The 20,735-nt window shown below is 33.8% G+C and overlaps 1 long non-coding RNA gene across 3 annotated transcripts in view; it reads left to right on the forward strand.

Moving 5' to 3' along the window:
- The window catches only part of LOC121431768, a 45,754-nt gene extending 25,312 nt beyond the window's left edge, over positions 1-20,442 (forward strand). Inside the window, exons 2-8 of one of the 3 annotated variants that reach the window (XR_005972162.1) lie at positions 4,170-4,254; positions 4,953-5,093; positions 7,523-7,610; positions 9,798-9,939; positions 10,999-11,157; positions 11,760-11,863; positions 14,702-16,775. This is a non-coding gene — a long non-coding RNA (uncharacterized LOC121431768). Of the gene's footprint in view, positions 1-4,169; positions 4,255-4,952; positions 5,094-6,899; positions 6,963-7,522; positions 7,611-9,797; positions 9,940-10,998; positions 11,158-11,759; positions 11,864-14,701; positions 16,776-19,275 lie in introns of those variants that run through there. The other 2 variants (XR_005972160.1, XR_005972161.1) reach the window with 2 other exon arrangements.
- Positions 20,443-20,735: the final 293 nt, after the last annotated feature.

Below are 20,735 nucleotides of genomic sequence, written 5' to 3' on the forward strand. Positions count from 1 at the left end.
ATTATCATGAAAACTGATTGAAATAATGACGAAATCAAACAGTAGCGATGAAAGAGAAACTATAACCACAATGACCCGAAGGGGTGATATTGCTTGTGAAAAGGACAATTTCAACAAGTGCTCGAAAAGAACGACCATTACTGAAAAATATAAAGGCTTACATTAAATCCTAAATCACCTTTACCTTATTTTTCTAGTAATCCAGCGCTGAATAAGCTACTGAGCTCAACATGAAAACATCCTATTATATTACCCAAAAGCCTCAAGGCTAGAACCAAAGGTAAAACCAGCGAGACAAGAGAGAAACAACACGAAAAAACGAGCCGAAACGAAGGATGGAGAAGCAGATAACAGGGAGTAATGGGTATGAATAATTACACCAAGCAAGGCCGTGAAACAATTTTGTATATTTTACTTTAGCGTTTAGATTGACGCTTGTTATGAAAGTTTGAAGGATATCTTGCTATATCTGACCAGTAGGAGATAAATGCTTTAAACTCAATGGGGCAAGGTGTGTCCATATCTATTCATTCTGACCGACGGCGCAACAACATAGGCTGATACACACACAGGGGAGTATCTTTAGAAAAAAAATGACCACGAACAGACTAAAACTCACACGATCGCACACACATCACACTCACTCAAATAATATACACAATTTTTTTTTAGTCGAAGCTTATTATACTGTTATAAAGTGAATGGTCAAGTTAAACAATAAAAGATGGGGGAACAATAGAAAGAGGAAAATATCGCTTTGTGGAAATACTTTAGCTGACATGGTTAACGCTGTATAAATCAATATAGTTAGAACTTTTTTAGAAGTATATACAGATTTAAGTATAATTGAACGAATTCTTGAAAAATAAGAGGTAATTATGAAGGATTATGAATCAATATTGTAGCAAAGAGAGCTAGCTCGGTGTAGTAGTGAATTTCTGAGAATAAAATGCAATTTTCACGTGTTAAATTCACTAGAAAAAATATGAATATAATTGGTTTATTCGTAGGTCCTATAGCAGATTTTGAGGTCTGTAAAAGTGCTCCGAGCAAAAAAAATGGAATAAGGTAATTAGCTTGTCTGTAATCTTTTTAAAATATGAAAACAAGGCAATGTTATGAATATTTAGAGGTTGTATTTATTTAAGAACCGAGCAATCTTTCTCGCGGAATGTCAGGTGATTAACTTATATTATGATTACTGGTATAACTGTTGTCTTTTCTGTTTTTGGTTATGTGTTATTGACCAAAATACATAATATTTTAGCTTTTGTAGTGTGTGTGTATCATGTCTTAATCATTTCATATATTACCGTCTGTCGTGTATATACAGATTATAAATGCTCAAATTTTCGTTGCATGAAAAGGACAAATTTATCGTTAAGAAAAATAATAATTTCATCGGTTAGGAAATTTCTTCGGTAAAGTGTAGCTTTCCCTCTTAATTGCTGTTATGTAAAACTGACCACTACCCCTAAAAAGAAATTCATTGAAATTCATAATCTTGTGTATACCGTGTCTTGAATATAAAATGTTTTATTGCTAATATTTCAAATCAATGTTGAGTATACTTATTTTTCTGTTAGGAAAAAAATATCTATACAACATTTTTTTTTTTCAGACAAGATATTTCTGCTGAGAAGTTATTTATTTGGGGTTTTCTTACCATTGTTCATACCCAAAGCCTGTAAAGTTGAAATAGTTGTAATCAATGTCAATTTATGTGAATTGATGGCCATTTCCCTATCTACTTTAGATACATTTGTCAAATAATCATGAATCGTAAACATGACAGTAAAATCGAGTCTAATATTCATTTATTTGGAAAGATGCAATCCAGTCTTCATGGCCACATTCATCTTAAAATCCCAAGAGGGAACGATTAGAAAAGTGAAAAAAATTCTAATCGATTTTCAATTCTCCTGGCTGACCTTCCGTTTCGCTCTGTTATCTTAAGCTTTTCATCTCTTCTTTTTTTCGCAATTCATTCCAGATTCTCTAATTGCCGTGTCAGCTTCTTTTACCCCAACAGTGGCGACACGACGTGGGGATCATTTTTTTTGTCGAAAACAGAAGATTAGACAATAAGCCTCCCCCAAGAATTGAAACCCGGTTCATCGAAAGCCCCCAATCAATATATTCGCATGGTTGCCTTATGCGAAACAAATCGAGAGAGTGAACCCAGGCTTGCGAGTCAATAAACTTTCGATTGCTTTCCTAACGACTTTATCCCACTCTTTGAAAGAAAGAACAAAGAATTCCACTCATCTATAAGTCCTTATTTCTGATGAAGTATTCATATATGTCCCTGTACCTAATCCAGTGGCTTAACAACAGTTTAGAGACAGTTGTTGCAATTGTTACACTACTTTACTTAAGATTTGTATACTTCATTTAACTTTCATGCTGGATTTGTTAATAGTAGGATTTTAAGATCATGGCATTTAAGGCCCGCCATGCTTAAGTGTCTTGGTATCATCATATTAATGGACTTAATAATAACTGGACACAGAATCCTGTAGACATGATATATGTTTTTGTTTTAACGAAATATCCTGCATTTTTTTCTTCCTATAGAATTTATTATATGTATAAATTTCTTTAGAATTATATATCAATATAGAGATCTATACTTTTGAATTTTGTAACTAATACATATGGAGTAGGGTGACGTTAATTGAATTCAATAGTTTCCAGTGATTAGACATTGTTAAAATATTATCATAAAATGGTAGATTGCAAATTATTACATATCAAATAGTTCTGACATATATAGGAATGAAAATTCAAACGGATTTAGCTAGTTCTTAAAGCCTTCGCGTAATGTAGTTTAACGTAAAATAATAAAATGACATTCATTACTGCAAATAAGGGAGTTGGAATCGTTGTCTTTAGAATAATGTAGCGGTAAAATATACATGTATTTAAAAAGTAGCTTACATATTTCAACGCAGGATAAATGCATACATCATGACAAAAACATGTTCCTGTAATATTTCATTGAAATACATTTCCCATCCAAATCTTTCTGAAAGGAAATAGATCACGATACATTAGAAGGTTTTAGGCGGGAAAACTAATGATAAAATGAAATCTACCGCCGCTCCCAATTTTGGTTATTATCCCCCGGGGCCCTCTCCGCCACCCACGCCTCAGGCTCTGACTATGTTTATTTTCTTGGTATTCTCACGCTCTGTGAATGTGAGAAATTACTTTTTATTTTTTATCTGATACCATGTTCCCCCAATCCTGTTGCCACACATGTTCTTGTGTGGTATTTGGTTGGTTATCTGTCGTGTCGTATCTGGGTGATTCGATGAATTGGCTGCTTTAAACGAGATGAGGGAAATTTGACGCCCTTCTAAGCTTGATGTTTATGATATGTTTATCTTTGAATTCTAACATTCGTCACTTATTATTGCCAATAATGCATTTTTGTTTGTTCCTTGAATCGCAAATGCACCTAGTTGAGAAAGAAGTAAATGAAAATATATTCATATAAAAAATTACAATCTGTCAAACAATCTCATTTTGAATAAAAATTAACTAGGAATTTTATTATAATATGAATTTACTTTTAGAAAAAAAAATTATCATTTTGTACGTTCTTAATTTTTTTTTTCAAAGCAAGTGCTACATAGCAAATGAATTAAATGTATGTAATAACTTAAAATAATTCATTGCTGAATTACATAAGTGTTTTTGTTGTTGTATAATATGACTTAATTTTAAATATCAGGAGAGGACAAGATCTCAACGAAACAAACAAATAAATATCTTGTGTATATTCCCCTATGAACAAGAAAGAAAAAAAAAGAAACGAAGATTTAAGCAATACTTAATTGTGAGTTGAGCGAACCAATATTATTAAATATTCTTCCCAAGTATCATTTTTACGCATATCCACGATATTTACATGTAACATGAGCAAATAAGAACAATTATATCCAGAATTATATGAAGGATGTTAGAGGTTTAGTGTTTGATATCTTATGCTGATGTAGATATTGTCACAGATTACATAATTTTACTATTCTTTAGTTAAACATGTAGACTGAACAACAGGATATGGTGACAAATTAATAGATTAATAATAACCTTTTCATCCATTTTTGATATTATTCGTTAATCAGTTAGTGGTAATTAAATGTATCCTCATTCTACTACAGGTGAAACTACGTCTTACGGGGGATAATAACTTATATTTCCCGATTCAAGCATGGATAGTGTATCACAAACTGCATGGCAAGATGGGTAAGGCTTATCACGTGACATGACTATTTGTATTACTAATGCCTTCACAAATAAGATTTTTTGAAAGGTGAAAGCAGGCAAATAGACAAAGTTTTAGCAAAACTAGTTTGATGTATCTATACTCTATTGATTGTGTATTTGCCTGAGATTTATCACAGTTAAACGCCAACTCGTCTTTTAGAATGATCAAGAGTGTTTTTTTATGACTGCAAGGTATTGTGCAAAATTGAATCTGGCAATATCTTGCTTTCTTATTTATGTAATTAAAAAATAATGACCTTCATCATGATTTAAGTCTTTTCATGGTCAATATTTAATTTCGTGAAGAAATGTGCTTAAGAATTCGGCACGCAATAGCGCACATATTAGACATATTTCAATGACTGTCGTGCATATAGGTACAAATATCTTAATACAATCATTATCATTTAATGAAATGAAAATAAATATAAATCATTATAAATAATTTATAAAAACAGATCCAAATTACTGAATGCAATAATAAAATGGCAATATTTAAAATTGCAACATTTCACGAAAAGGGGAGTGTCCCCTGCCTTGAAAAAAATCTAGTAGGATAATTGTTTGCATATAGCGCCGAGTATGAAGTGAATCCGGGGGCAAATATGTAATACTTGGCTCTATTGAGCATGTCTATATATTATATCAAATATTTATCATTATTTTTATCATTACAGGACGATGATAAAACTGAACTATATTTATGTGGACATCTAGCGCATCAAGACCAAGATGTGTATCACTGTGATTTGTATCACTGTATAAAAAGAAGAACGTGATGACAATCAATGACTGTGGGTTCAACACAAATGAACATGGTGAGTTTGCTTAATATATATACACTTAGAAATTACCATTTAATTATACATTTAATAATTGCATTTATGATGGTACTTGGGTATAACAAATTCAGCAGTAAAAACATTATTATTATTATTATTTGTTTGGCGTCACCTGTGCCTGGGAGGCGAAAAGCGAACTGAATCACTGTGACCCGCAGGTCTCTCCTCCCGATATAACTGATTGGGGAATGCAGGTGGACCACTACACCGGGGTTTCCCCCTACTCTTATACGAATAGTGCAATGGGTTCTTAACGTGCAAAGGTGGCGACTCTCCTCTACACGGGGCCTCCATTTAACGTCACATCCGAGGGACGGATAGGACGTGTACAATGTATGTAGTGAATTAAAAGCTCATATCTTTATGAATTGTGTTAGAAATATTGACTTTTGTTTAGATAAAAGCAAAACCCCCAAATATGAATAAAAGGTGATTTAATATTATGATGCCAGTCTGTTGATGTAACTTAGGAATCAGCGGTGTTCATATGAATTTAACTAATTTAACTGAACTCATGACATGCCCACTGAAATAAAGAAAATAAAGTGGATAAAGCTGATTATCGTCAACATTTTAAACGGCTAGCTTAGACATGGCAATGTCACAGCTTTCAAATTTCCAGGAACTGATTTCGAAGATATAGGCCATTTATAACCCAACTGATAGGAGAATTGTGGATCAGAAAAAGATGTCGCCTTAAAAATCAGTTTATAGATTCAACAACTTCATCAAGGTGATTCATACTTAGTATATTTTATTCTTATGACTCTGTGGTATTTGGTCATTAAAAGGCTCCGAAATACACGTACAATACAATACAAGTGTTTGAAATGGTGCATAAATGCAATGTCCCTTCAATATTTACAATTGGAATAAAAAAGGTCATCACTACCACCACTGGCCTCCCTCTGTGATTTTCATGGTGCGTCAACAATGAGTTATCAGCATTTTACTCCTTTTGTGCATCCATGCACAATGGACGGGTGATCACGTATTTTTTGTAGATTTGCTTTTTTATACTTGCAAAATGACCGTATCTGAATAATAATGACAGCTAGAGCAGATAATAGTTAAGAAGATGATCATCGGTTTGGCCAGGGGCATGAGATACAGGAGAAGAATTGAGCTTTAGAGCTTTACACCTTGACACTTACACGGATTCCTGGTTATTTCTACCACCCTTGGCGTCATGGAAAACAGTCACGTGGTCAGACCTTTAACAGCCAATCGTTTATTTGCTTTCGTTTATAAGGTCGAGTGCACTGGACTCTAGGTAGGCCCACGGCACACACTGCGTTGCTGAATAACAAAATCCTTATTATTATCTATAAACCGTCCTTATTGAAATAATTGCAAATAAATTATACTGATGAAGATAAAGAGGGTGGAATAATGAAGAAGATGAAGAAGGAGAAGAAGAAGATAAAGATAGCAAAAAGAAGAAAAAATAAAAGGAAAGGTAGCAATGACACATCGAAATGTCCTTTGATTTTGTTTTCATCGTCTTAAAAAGATCTGTATCAGAAGATATGGGATGATGTTTATAAGGAGAAATACCATCTTCCGGTTAGAAGAGTATATTCCACTATCATGCCATCATTGCTATGAATTGACTTCCCCTGCACGACCTTATTGCGCAACCGCAAACATGGAAAAGTGGTTCAAAAATAGCATCAGCATTGATTTCTGGAGTAGCTTTTACAGCCCTGCCAAAAATCATTTTGATGGTTTTACTAATTCATGTTATTATTTTCTTTTCTCTATTGTCTATCATATTTCTTCTTATAAATTGGTGGATTAAGGATTAGTGGTGTCTGGTTGAGATCTTCTTCCGTAGACAGCTGGGTGAGATTAAGAAAGCTTGTTGGAGGGATTAGGGGTGAAATATGATATAGGAATATGTATTTAGAGATTTATGAAACCATCGCTTAAAAGTGTAATGTCCATAGCTGTTGTAGTCTACCCGGGCATGTCGGAGTACGCAAAGTAAGACATCTTTCGTTGTTAAATAGAACAATTGGGTAATGACGGGAAATATATTTTTTGCGTTGATATTTATGCTTGCACCAAATTAAGTTCTAATAAATCTCCATGACAGTGTTACAGATTCGAACAAAATGTACATTAGTTGTGTTATTTTGTAAAGTATACGAATCGGTAAAATATCATTGTCAAGAGGCTTGTGTTCTCGACTGTTAAGGTGCACTGAGAATTGAAGCAAAGAAATTAAACTGAAATAAAAAAAAATAATATTTTGAGGTGAAAATTTCACTTTATTAATTTATCATTGAATTGTAATAAGTCTCTATTAGGAGAAATCATTATACCTTCCCAATAATGCAATAATTCTCTTTACTTGTGATTTCATTCTCCTTAATTCCTCTCAATATCTGATTTATTTGCAGATATTCATCATGAAAAACTGAAGGTGTCAGCTAAGGCTATTCGATGACCTCGTTGATTTGATGCAATAATTATTCATATTTGTCTAAGGTATACAGATAAAATGTTTTTATTAGATGCAGCGAAATAATAATCCGAATGATATATCGTGTGCTAGCAGTGGTCCTATATTTAGTAGTAGTAGTAGTAGTAGTAGTAGTAGTAGTAGTAGTAGTAGTAGTAGTAGTAGTAGGAGGAGGAGGATAATACACTGCCAATGATACTACTATACTACTACCATGACTACGACTATGATGATGATCATGATGATAATTATAATATAATAATACCAACACTAATAATGCCAATAACGATGTAATAATAATGATTTTAATAATGATGATGATAATTATGCATGTTACAAAAAGATATCTTTACAAATGATAACATTGTTTTTAAATTTTCCCCCAAAATAGAATAAATGTATTAGAGATCACAAGTATATATATATATATATATAGTGAGACATTTTGGATGAGGTAATGAATTACAACAAAGTAAATAATCACAATTTTGAGGTGAAATGAAAGATACAAAATGAGGACAAAAATGCACCGATTGATTTTAGAGATGGTATTCATTGCCATTTTGTTGACTGACCCTGGCGTTTCGCCTAATGCTGTCTCTGATAGTCAAAAACCGCAGACGATCGCTCAATCGGAGTGCGTAGTCCCGCGTGTGATAAATTAAATCCGGAAATTGAAAATAGAGAAACGCGCAGCCCGTCCAATGAAACAAATTAATAGTGCGACTGCATAGTCCTTAATAGACACCAAACACATTGAAATCAGAAGTATCAATGCTATTTGCGCCATTTATAAGAGGAAATTAAATTGTAAATGAGAGGCAATAGATACCTATTCAGACAATACTTCGTTGAAAGGCACTGGCAATTGACGTAGGCAAATAATTTAGATGTTGCGATGAATACAATTTGAAAAATAATGAATACAAGATCAGTTTAGCGTGGATGATGGGTTGGTGAGTTTGGTTGTTGGTGAAAATACTAATTTTAAAATGCAAATAGTTTGATATTCTGGCAATGATAAATCACCGGGTTGTATTTACCTCGGGTTAGAAACGGAAGAAATATACATAATAAAAGTCAAACCAAATATTCTATTCGCCATTCAATAGTGAACTGAGATTTATATCACAGCCAGTGATTTCGCACGTGGACTATATATATATAAAGTTGCAATATTTATTGTAGTCTTGTTTAAAACTCACAATTGCCTTAAAGGTATTGTTTAACTTTGTGAGCAGCCAATTAAAAAAATTCTCAAACCAAGATGAAACATGTGTACAAGTGCATGTATTAGAACTAATAAACCCTGAAAACAACCATTATTGAGAATGAAAAGCTAAAACTACAAGGCAAACCCCGGTTTTGTGTATAGACACCTAAATACTACACATAAGTGTATGGGATGAAATTAAGATGGTGTTTCCGGTCACTTTATAATTCAATTTTTGAAGCACTAAATAATTATTTTTGAACGCAATTTTTTCTAGGCTTCATTTTTGTAACATTTCACAGATACAGGTGACAAGTGTGACCTTCTAGCTCAGATTTTTTTTAAAGTCAAACCAATGTTAACAAATCACTTTAATACAACCATTAGCCTTAAAATCAATCCGCAATCTCAATGAATTGTAAGCATTATAGAGTCAAGATTGCACAGATTCTCAAGCGTTCTCCGATATCGAATATTATTCATGGTTTTTCGATAAGTAAAAATAACGTCTTTCAATCTCCAATTTGATTGAGTAAAAACACTTTAAGCAAACTAAGGTTGCGTTGCCTGGAATATCGTTGGAAGATTATTTTTTTCGAAACTAATTGTATATCCAATGAATTATTCATCGAGTTTTACTTTTATATAAATGTCAGCTCCGCAAAAGGTCTGTCAATGAATAATTAAAGTGCGATGTAAGTGTTTCCATTTATTCGATATGATTTATTTTGTGATATTATAAAAGCTTATACATTTTTGTAGAACTATTGAAATCCCTGTCTTATTTCTATCTAATTCACTTTTTGTATAACATGTAATTGCCTATATTATTGAATTTCCTGGAAAAAATCATCTTTTTAGTAGACGTAGCCTGGTGAAAACATACACTTAACGAAATTTCCAATACACATGTGTATGTATACTAGGGCTTGTGGATAAGTGACATGATGCGATGGGTGAATTTTAAAATATGGATAATTTTTTTTTTATTCTTTCCCAGGTTATGTTTATCTTCAACAAAGATAAAATGCATGTTCGATGAGGTGTTACCATGGCAACCATGATACCTACGTGGATTTCTTCATCACATCAGGTCGTCTTTCTGCATCTATATACAAGCATATACGAGGATAAATGACGAAGTTAGACATTATCGTATAACTTCATGATGAGTAGATCCTCTTTTATACGTACCACACTTATGAAGGGAATGACTGTTCATTCTTAAAATAATATCATATTTAGTTTAAGCAGTAATCAAGTCACAAATATGTTGAAAAATAAAGTGAACAAAGATTTAAGTAGAAATCAAGTCGCGAATATGTTGAAAAAGTGAACAAAGGTTCAAGTAGTAATCAAGTCGCGAATATGTTGAAAAATAAAGTGAACAAAGGTTCAAGTAGTAATCAAGTCGCGAATATGTAAAAAAAATAAAGGGAGCAAAAACATTATATATTAATATTCAGTCTTATCTTCCCGAAAACAGCGATATATTTTATTATTCGGGGTTAAATACCGTTAATTAGAATTATTGTCAAACCTCTAATTCCATGTTTATCACTGAACTATTTGATCAATGCTTAGTTGAGTATGTCTGTATAGAAAATGTGTTCTGAATGTACAATTATTATAATTAGTAAATTATTACCAATACCATTGTGGTTACCCTAAGGTATCTCTGTTTTGTCATGGTAAAGCTTTTGACTGTTGAGACAGAAGGGGATCTTTATGGCCACTCATGAAAATATAAAGAAATGGGACAGAAATATATTGCTCTATCACACTGCAAAAACACCGGTGTTTATTGAACACCATCCCTGAATCTATATAAATGTCCACCCCAGAGAAGTGTTACACTACACCAGTTTGAATTTGGTCTAACACTAGACATGCCAGATAGGTGTTTATACAATACCAAGTAGTATTAAAACATCATCGGTTTGATACCAAACTGGTGTTGTTTCAATACTTCTCCGGTGTGGACATGTATACATTCCGCGCTGGTATCAAATCAACACCCGAGTTTTTGCAGTGCACAAAGGAATAAAATAAAGGTGACTTCTATTATGTTTTTTAAGTGACGCGTCTCAAATTATCTTTCAGAACAGTTGTCACTAATTTCAATATATCATTTATCATTGTTCTTTCCTTCTTTCTATTCTGCATTCATTGAATTTCTAATTATTATTATCATTTTACAGCAAGGAAGAGATTCACTATCGTATATACCGGGATGTATTGATCCTTGAGGGAATAGACACGAAGTCGCCAATCAAAGAGGTACCGTGGCCGAGTGGTCTGAGGCACACAACTACACCATGGAAGTCCCGGGTTCGATTCCGGCAAGACATCTTATGCCCGTGAGCAAGGCATTTTATCCACAATGCTGTTTTCTCGTAGTATGATTACCAATCGCTGAACTTGTTTTGAAAAAAAAATCAAAGAACTATTGCGATATTATTTATCTCTATTATGGGTATTTTTTCATGGCTTTAAAGTTATGATGAATTGAATTGAATCGATTTGAATGCGAAATGCATATTTTCACTAAAAGCATCATGGACAACAGTATAATGAAAACCCCTTTACACTCTAACTACTAAAACTTGAGTTACAACTACCCATGAATGTTAAAAGTGGAGGTACGTGTATTTTGTTGGGAAAATCATTAATAAACAAATATAGTTCATGCTTGAAGTTTGACGTATAGCGTATCATTGAATACAAATTTCCAAAGTGTTTGAATCGAATGCAAAGGCAGTGCAGCCCTTCCAAAACATTCCCTAATATATAATACGTATCGACACTGTGTTACTTGATTAAAATGATTATCCATTAAAATTAAGATAATATAGCCATTTATATTTCTGTTCATTGTATTCTTATAGGCTCATTTATATATATTTTTTAATATAAACACTGACTGTTATCAATCCTCTTAAATTATGTTTATTCATAACAGGGACAATAAATGCACGGAGAGGGTGCAGTATTTCTAGATTGATCTGGACTTCTGTAGAGTTGGGCAGGATTGGACAGGATTGCAATAATACATAGATACTCTGTGTAGGTATAAGACATTTTCCTCTTTTTTCGACACACATGTAGAAATGAGGTCAAATTCTACAGTGTCATCAGCTACAGTAAACAATGTGCACAACGATGGCCTAGCCTTAAACTTGATTAACAGCGAGTGGTCATTGTTTTCTACCATACTAATTGGCGGGCGCCGCTGCACCATAATGAACGCGTGTAAATTGCATCTAAATGTGTCGGTTGCTATTCGCTTCATTAAGTTTGACATGCGCGGTTCGTTAGCGCTATAGTACAGAAAGCGTGTCGTTGGAACTCATATATCCAAGATAATTTGATAGATAATAAACTGATATTTTTTCTTCAGTAGTATTATGAAACACCTGCGATTATTCTTTTGCAAATGAAATAAAGTACAATAAAATCTGTCATTGGCCTATAGCAAAAGATTTGATGATATAAATTTTGTATAATCAGGTAGTATGCAACATACAGCAATGATACTGCACGCTTTTATGTAAGTGGGCACAGGTGTAAATTATAAAACCGAGAATATTTGGGGGAACGCTTAAGTCAAATAAGGGGGCCTGACATGCGAAAAAATAAAACCTGCAAGAGGTCAAGCCGATCTAGCATTTTTTATTTACTTTTTAATATAAAATCTATTTTTAGTGACAGATTTTGACTTCAAAACATCATATCTCACATCTTTTCCTCCTTTTCTCTTTGTTTTGAGAATTTTGGGGATCCATGCCCCCCATCTCCCCAATGAGTACGCCATTGTGCTATAAATTTTATTTGAAGTTTATTTTGTGATTTCAATTGTCAAGTTTTCATTTCCAGTCTGTTTCGTCGGTGTTTATCAGTCTGTTTTTTTTTTAAGAATTGAACATCCTAGCTTTGTCATGTTTGTCATGCATGTAGTTTATAAATCGTTGAATTTCTTTAATCAGGGAAGGGTCCCTAAAAATCATAGAAATATGCTTGACCTAAAACCACAGAAAGAATGATTGCCTAACATGCATAATGCCCTGATGAAGCTATTATGAAATCCGTTATGACATAGAGCCTAACCACTGTCGACAGCTTCTGCAATTGTTACGGACAAAATGGGAACACTTGCCATATTCATGATATCTTTCGTCTTTCCTATTTACTTTCTTGCCTCCGCTCTCTAAACCATTCATTGTGCGAGATACATGACAATTAATCGCGCTGAAAATCACCGACTGACTTCCATTCCTCTCCCGGGGCGATCGGGGGACATACGCCAGAAATGTTGGCTAATATTCGTCATTCTACATGCTTTATCACGCGCAACCAGCATGAGATTGAAATGTTCACTGTCATGTCCAATTCATCCTTCATATTTATTAGCCCTTTTCTGCAAATCTCGTTTGCCGTCTTTTTTTTTTAAACGATGTTCGCATTTTTGTATTTATGTACCCTAAAGACATATTGACCATCTGATCGTGCAATTTCCAATATCAAGTCAAGGCAAATTGCACCTTATAACTTCCTTAGAGATAAAATGTATTCTGGTCATGAGATCGAAAAGCCTCAAAAGGAATTTGATTTTTTTCTCTAAATGCAACTTATATACAATATGATATTTTGAAACAAAATAGTCAGAAATCCACACTGTTTTGAGTCACATATACTGCACACTGGAATACTTGTATGGGACAACACATCAATATTATTTTGGCCGAAAGTTGGTCTTATTTGTATATTTTCGAAAACCTGAAGAGCATTTCTTGGCTGTTGTTTTGATTAGTAGCTACTTTCATGACATTAAAAGTACTTGACCACTCCTGATTGACGGCTTCTCATGCAGGGGTGGAGATGCCCTACTCCTGATGGCTAATATTTTTATTTCAGAAAACAAACCTGGGTCCGGTTCCATAAATACTTGTCACGAACAGATTCTACAACAATTTTACTGTCAGCCAATCAAATTGAAGGGTATCAGTAGCGTTAATTTGTCATTGCAAATCCGTATTAAACAATTTTTATGAAGCAAGCCCCAGGCATAAGCAGTGCGTTAGTTTAATTTTTTATGTTATCGTATATTTCGCTAACACATTTCCGTTATATCACGTATCGGATCTGATTAAAAACAATGTTTAGTATTTTGAAAGTACTTTAAAAGAGAAAACCTATTGTATTCGTCAATTTAAAATGTAGATTTAGATTTATTTATTTCCGTTCAACATTTTTTTTTCAAAATATAATCAAAGTAACAATACGTATTCAATATAATAGATAATACAGACAAATCAATGAAATTTCGTAACAAATGTTGAATATAAATTAAACAAAACCACAATTTGTTGCAGTAATTTTATCAATGAAAATGTACATGCATCAAAATTTCAGAATAAATTATCATTGTTCTTAATCTAAGAGGGTCGATGAAGATTGTGCGACATTGGACTTATATGTGCACTCTAAAAACATATTGGGTGAAAGTGCTCCATGAGGGTAATTATGTGTCTAACCAACATTGGGCATTTCTTTTGGGGTATTTTTATTTCTCCAGTGTGATGATTTTTTTTAATTTTATTTTTTGCCTATTCTGTTTCTGTTTATGGTAACTCCCTTAGAAACTCGGCAGGACAGCATTTTTGCTGCTAAACGCCAAAATGGTATATTTATATTCAAAAGTAAGTGCTGCTTAATTTTAACTTATACTGACAATATGCTTACCGCATTGGGTAAAATACTGCCCAAAATTGGTTGGACACAATTACCCTCATGCTGGTTAAAATTTTACCCAATATTTTTTTACAGTCATGTGTGTATTTGTCCGTCTATCTTCATCTCTCAAACACACTCACTTTCTCTCCTCCTACCTCTCCGTCTCAATAGAATCCATCACCACCAGTCCCATCTTCCAGAAATCATCTGCTCCTATAGAGGGGCCAGGGGGGTAAGAGGTATTACCCCTCGCTCTTCAAACTCCAAGGTTCCGTTCCACTATCCGATATTTCCTGTCAAAGCAGGTGTTTTTCACTGCGTTCCACTCTTTAAAAAGATCGCTAACAAAAATCAAAGACAGAGAGAATTAATAATGAATGATTGAGGAGAAACTAATATCTTATTGACTTTCTTGTTCTCTTAGTTTTCTTTATTACTTTCATCTTCATAATCATCTTGGCTTCATGTGACTCTTTGGGTGTGTATAGTAAACTACGCATTTTCACAATTCCTTTGGACAATATTGGAAAGATATTCGTCTTTGCATTAAATTGGTGTTCTTTTCAATGCATTTAGCTGTTACACTTCTATCATCTTCGCATTTTTCCTTGGTTCTTTTCTCATTTCCGTTTTCATAACCATTAATCGGCAATAAAACCATCCTATTTATCTTGATAATGAGTTTGGTTTGTTTTCGGTTTTTTACTGAGAATAAATACGTCAATTGGATAATGTCAAAGGGATATTTTTCTTATAGGAATATGAAGAAAAAATCTTCTTAATTTCTTTGTATTTCCCCTTCCTACATTTTCATCGATGCGTATACGTGATATCCTTCTGATATATGAATAAGTTATACAATGAATTTGCATAGGCCTACATTTGAATCTGTTACGTCTTGCATCTTTCCACTATTCCAAGCGAAAATCAAATATTAAGAGAAAGTAAATTTTCAGCCTATCACATAATTTGTAATTTTATCCCCCTTCTCCTTCGTTACTTCATTTTCAGTCTGTAGTTGATGATAGTTTTTCGATTATTTTAATTCCCCCTACATGATTTTTGTTAATTAATTCTAATACGTAAACATTTGTATATTACATTGTAAAAACCCTGTTTAAAATTTTTGAGCACGTTGCTGAGGCTCCTCACTCCTAACAATAATTTTTTAACTGTTTAAATAAACCACTGTTTAAAACGTTTAAACATGTTGTTTAAAAATATTACAAAAAGGTTTAAGCATCTTGTCGTTAGATTTACAGGCTGACACAATTTGCTATTTTTCTGTGTAAAGAAGCATGAATACTAATATTTATTGTATATTGCGCAATTTCTTTCCTACAATGTGAAATGGTGAACATTGTCAAGATGTTATCATTAACATTATTATCAACATTGATATGTTTTAGTTCCTGTTTAGAGATATTTATTTATGCAATATGGAAGAGTTTTACAAAGGTGAACAGCTTTTAAGGATAGATGGTCAGGATAAAAACAGATTTACAATACCCATAAATGAATGATTATTCCAGCGATAATGCAATTATCCTGTAGAGAGAAAAACATTTCCAACATAGTTGTCTTAAAGTTGCTTGATTTACATTAAGGGGAATACAAAGGCATTCCCTTGCGAGAAGGTAAAAGCGTTTAAAAGGACTCTCTTCCTCCCTCTCTCTATTCTAGCCTGGTACCATTTAACATCATTATCTTAATAAAATGAAATCCCACGGTTCATGTAATATTCATAACCCAGGCAATACAGATTTCCTTCATAGCGTGTCCTCGATTCACCCAGGCATTTTGATGAGCGCATTCAACGCACGTCTAAATCCTCAGCCTGTCAGCGTACGTCAAACTTTCTAAACCCTTAAAGAGAAAAGATGAGGGGATAGTAAACCGTCTTGGGGAATAACGGGGGAAGATTGATACGCGTCTTTGTAATGTATAATACACACCACTCTACAACATAACGGTAAAATACACGAGTGCCGACGATGGGATGGTTAGTAACATACGCCAGGTCGATGTATAGCAGCTTTCCTGAAGGGGGTGAATAGAGGGGGGAGAGGAGTGGGGAGAAAATAGATTTTTATCATTACATACAATTTCAACACTCGCCATTTACAGCCCATTGTGGTATTGAAAACGCCGGTGCTGTCGCCGGGTGTATTGTCTTTTTGCGAGATTGATAGCACGCTGTTGTGTGCACGAGCATTTGCAAATGGGCAAAAGTGTACCCCCCTCCCCCCCCCCCTCCCCCTCCTCCACCTCTCTCTCTCTCTCCTTTTCTCCTCTCCTTTTCTCTCTCATCACTCTCTTTCTCTCTCTCACACAACCAGTAACACAGTCGCTTTGATAGTGCATGATAATGATATTCATACCGGATGTGTATATGCCTGGTGGTCTAGAGCAGGTTACCCCATCTCTACCCCCCCCCCCCCCCATTTCATATCAGACTGGTGGGCCTTCAGGCCATCGCCGAAATAAGTGTCGCCTTTGATTAATTATGTGTTTTTAAGGTGTTTTATTCATATATTTTGCCAAAAATATATGAGTCCATTTATGAAGTTTCCGTCTGAATTGATCATGATTGATCTCATCTAAACGTGACACGTGAAGATATCATTCTAAACTTGGCCTTTTAGCTCAATTTCAATTTATTTTCTCATAAAAATCCATACAAAAACACAACATATACAAAGCATCGTATTAACAAAATAGAAAAACAACAACAACAAATAGAAATAAACATTGGATTGAATATGAGAGGGACAGCAAGAAAGGAACGAGCCTTGTGATTAGCTGACCCTATAACATAATAATCATACAAAGACTTTAATAACAAAGAAAAAAATCACTAAACTACAACATAAAGGGGGGGGGTTGCCTAATATGCCTAAATTAAATTTATACAAACAAACTTTATGAATAACTATTTAAAATAATTTGCCTTGATTTTGACTTAAAAACATTTAATGAAACTGATTGCCTGATATCTACAGAAACAGAATTCCAGAGTTGTGGTCCTTGAAATAAAATTGAGTTTTTAAAAGATGAGAGTCTTGGCTTAGGTAGATGAAAATCCTTTGCATTTCTTGTGTTGTATCCATGGAAATCACTATTGAACTTAAAAAATGTTTTGATATAATCTGGTAAGAGGTTATTGTTACATAAATACATAAATATAAGAATTTGAAATGCATGAATATCACAAAATTTTAATACATTCAATTCGACAAATAGAGGATTCGTATGGGCAAGATAAGGAGCATGAGATATAATTCTTATTGCACGTTTTTGTAAAATATATAATCTATAAATGTGAATGCTACTTTCACTTCCCCAGGCTAGAATACCATAATTGAGGTATGGATATATAATAGCATAATACGTCAGTTTTAATATCTCCTTGGGAAATGATCTTAATCTATACATAATACCTATATTTTTGGCAAGCTTATTGCACAGATTATCAATATGATTTTTCCATGTAAACTTATTATCTATTGTTATTCCTAAAAATTTTACTGACGATACACACTTAATATCTGTATTGCACATTCTAATTGAAAGACTATCTGGTAAACATACATTACTAAATATCATATAATTGGTTTTGGCAAGATTAATTATCATTCTGTTTGCATAAAACCACTCAGATATTAATTCAAGTTCAGAATTGAATAAATTGTGTAAAACATGATAGTTTGTGTGAGATAAAAACAGACTAGTGTCGTCAGCAAACATAATACAATGTAACAAGTTGGATACTTTACTAAGATCATTAATAAAGAGGAGAAACAACAGCGGTCCTAAAATAGAACCTTGAGGAACCCCACATGAGATAATCTGAAGCTGTGATTTGCATTTGGATATTTCAACATATTGTTTTCTGTTAGATAGATAACTTTTAAATAATTTAAGTACATTACCTCTTATGCCATACAATTCGAGTTTTTTCAATAAAATAGCGTGATCAACTGTATCGAAAGCCTTTTTCAAATCTAAAAACATTGCTATCAAATATTTCTTATCATCAAGTGCGTTGGTAACAGTATGGACAAAATCAATAAGAGCCGAAGATGTTGAATGACCAGCACGAAAACCGTATTGATGGAGAGATAATATATTGCACTTGTTAATAAAATCAAATAATCTATTATATATACACTTTTCTAAGTGATTGTACAGTGACTGCTCTCGATATTATGTTAGATTTCTATTTATTTTTTTTCGTTATAACAACAGAACTTTACTGAATTTGGCACTAAGCGGTGCCGAGGTGTTTTAGTTTTACCAATGGCCTACGAGCATATTGTGTAAATTGACGATCTATGCAAGTTACCAAATATTCATGTTTATCCTAAAAAACAGGTTTACTCAGTTAAATGTTGTTTTGAGAGGGTGTGTGCCTGCTGCTTATCTAAAAAGAAAGATGCCAACCGATTTATAAAATATTGCAATGATTTCATCTAGTCATTTCACATTTATTTGATTCCAGAATGCATAACCTGAAAATAAAACAAAGGTTGCATTATGTCATGGGCCGTTGCAGAAGAGTTGCGTTAACTGTAACTCCAAAGATCAATCACAAATCTCTGTTACGCGAGTTAATTGGCTGGAAATCAAGTTGTGTTTGAATTCTAGAGTTGCATTTTTTGAAACATAACTTCAACATCAAAATGTATCCAGTGGCAAATGATTTATGCTATTTTATTTCATTTTTATTTTGTGTGTCACCACAGATCTGGAAGAATCTATGATGACTAGCTACTGAAGGCTCATTGGTTGCTTGTCTTGGTCCTCTACAGGGGCGGATCCAGGATATTTCAGGGGGCACATTTTCCCGAGAAAAAATTGACAAGCAAATTGACAAAAAAGAACTTCATTTCGTCCACCTATGATTTGAAAAGTAGAAAATAAAAAATAAAAAAGGCCTCACTTGTGTTTTACCGACAAGCATATTCCCATTCAAAATATATGTTGTGACTTTCAAGGGGGGGCACACTTGTGTAAAAACGGCATATTTACATTACTTTTTTTATATGATGGCTCTCAAAAGGGGCACATGCCGGATTTGCCCCCCCCCCCCTCCTGGATCCATTACTGGTCCTCTATGGTCTGAGTAACGGCTTGTGATTCTATGTAAAGTGATACCCTCTTCGAAAAAAAAGATTCAGGTCAGATTTTATATGGAAATCAGTCCGTTTTGGCAACTGTTTATTCTGGGTCAAAATGAGGGTCAAAGTGACTCGGAAAAGGCCAGATATGATCCAGAAATGATCACTTCGGACATTGCTTGGAGTTGTTTTCGACCCAGAACATAGAATGGTCAAAATGCATTTATTTCTTGGTCTTCTGGTTGGGAGTGATATCATTATTTGGCGCCTTGTTCCACCACTGCCTTAACCCCCCCCCCCCCTCCACATCAAACATATCCCCGAGCTCGCTCTTGCTTGTGATGTGCGATCGAAATACACGCAAAAGATCTTCTCATAGTACTGTAATAAACAAGACAGTGATAATATACCTCAATTTGAAGTAACAAAACTATATTGGGAATAATAAGATCATTATTACCTTTTCTGTCGGATATTGTGTTTTCTCATGTTACCGATAATGGTAAAATGAGTTTCGGGGATTTCAAAGGTGTTCAATCGGAGGTTATTTTTAAAAGCGAAGCGTACTTGTTTTATCTCTTATTTCGTATCATGTTTATCAGAAAAAAATCACATTTATATGTCTACTTCAGTTGGATATGAAGAACTCATAGTAAAATTTAACAAGTAAGACACCGAAGTTGTGTCGAAATTGGCTGATGAGAAAATACCGATATATGTGTTCCATTATTTGATTCGATGAAGATAATGTAGATTGTGTATCATTAAACCTATATTCCTTGTAATGAAAAAATGTTAATATGACTTATTTTGTTTTTTTTCAATCTTAGATAATAAAAGAGTCAATCATCGTTATTTGTGATGATAACAATGATGATGGTGATTGCGATTGTGGTGGTGGTCGTGGTGGTGATGATGATGATGATGATGATGATGATGACGATGATGATGAAGGTGATGAAGGTGATGATGATGATGATGATGATGTTGGTGGAGGTGGTGGTGATGATGATGATGATGATGATGTTGTTGGTGGTGGTGGTGATGATGATGATGATGTTGGTGGTGGAGGTGGTGGTGATGAT

The sequence above is a fragment of the Lytechinus variegatus genome, chromosome 18, assembly GCF_018143015.1.
Source record: "Lytechinus variegatus isolate NC3 chromosome 18, Lvar_3.0, whole genome shotgun sequence".
Classification (NCBI taxonomy): domain Eukaryota; kingdom Metazoa; phylum Echinodermata; class Echinoidea; order Temnopleuroida; family Toxopneustidae; genus Lytechinus; species Lytechinus variegatus.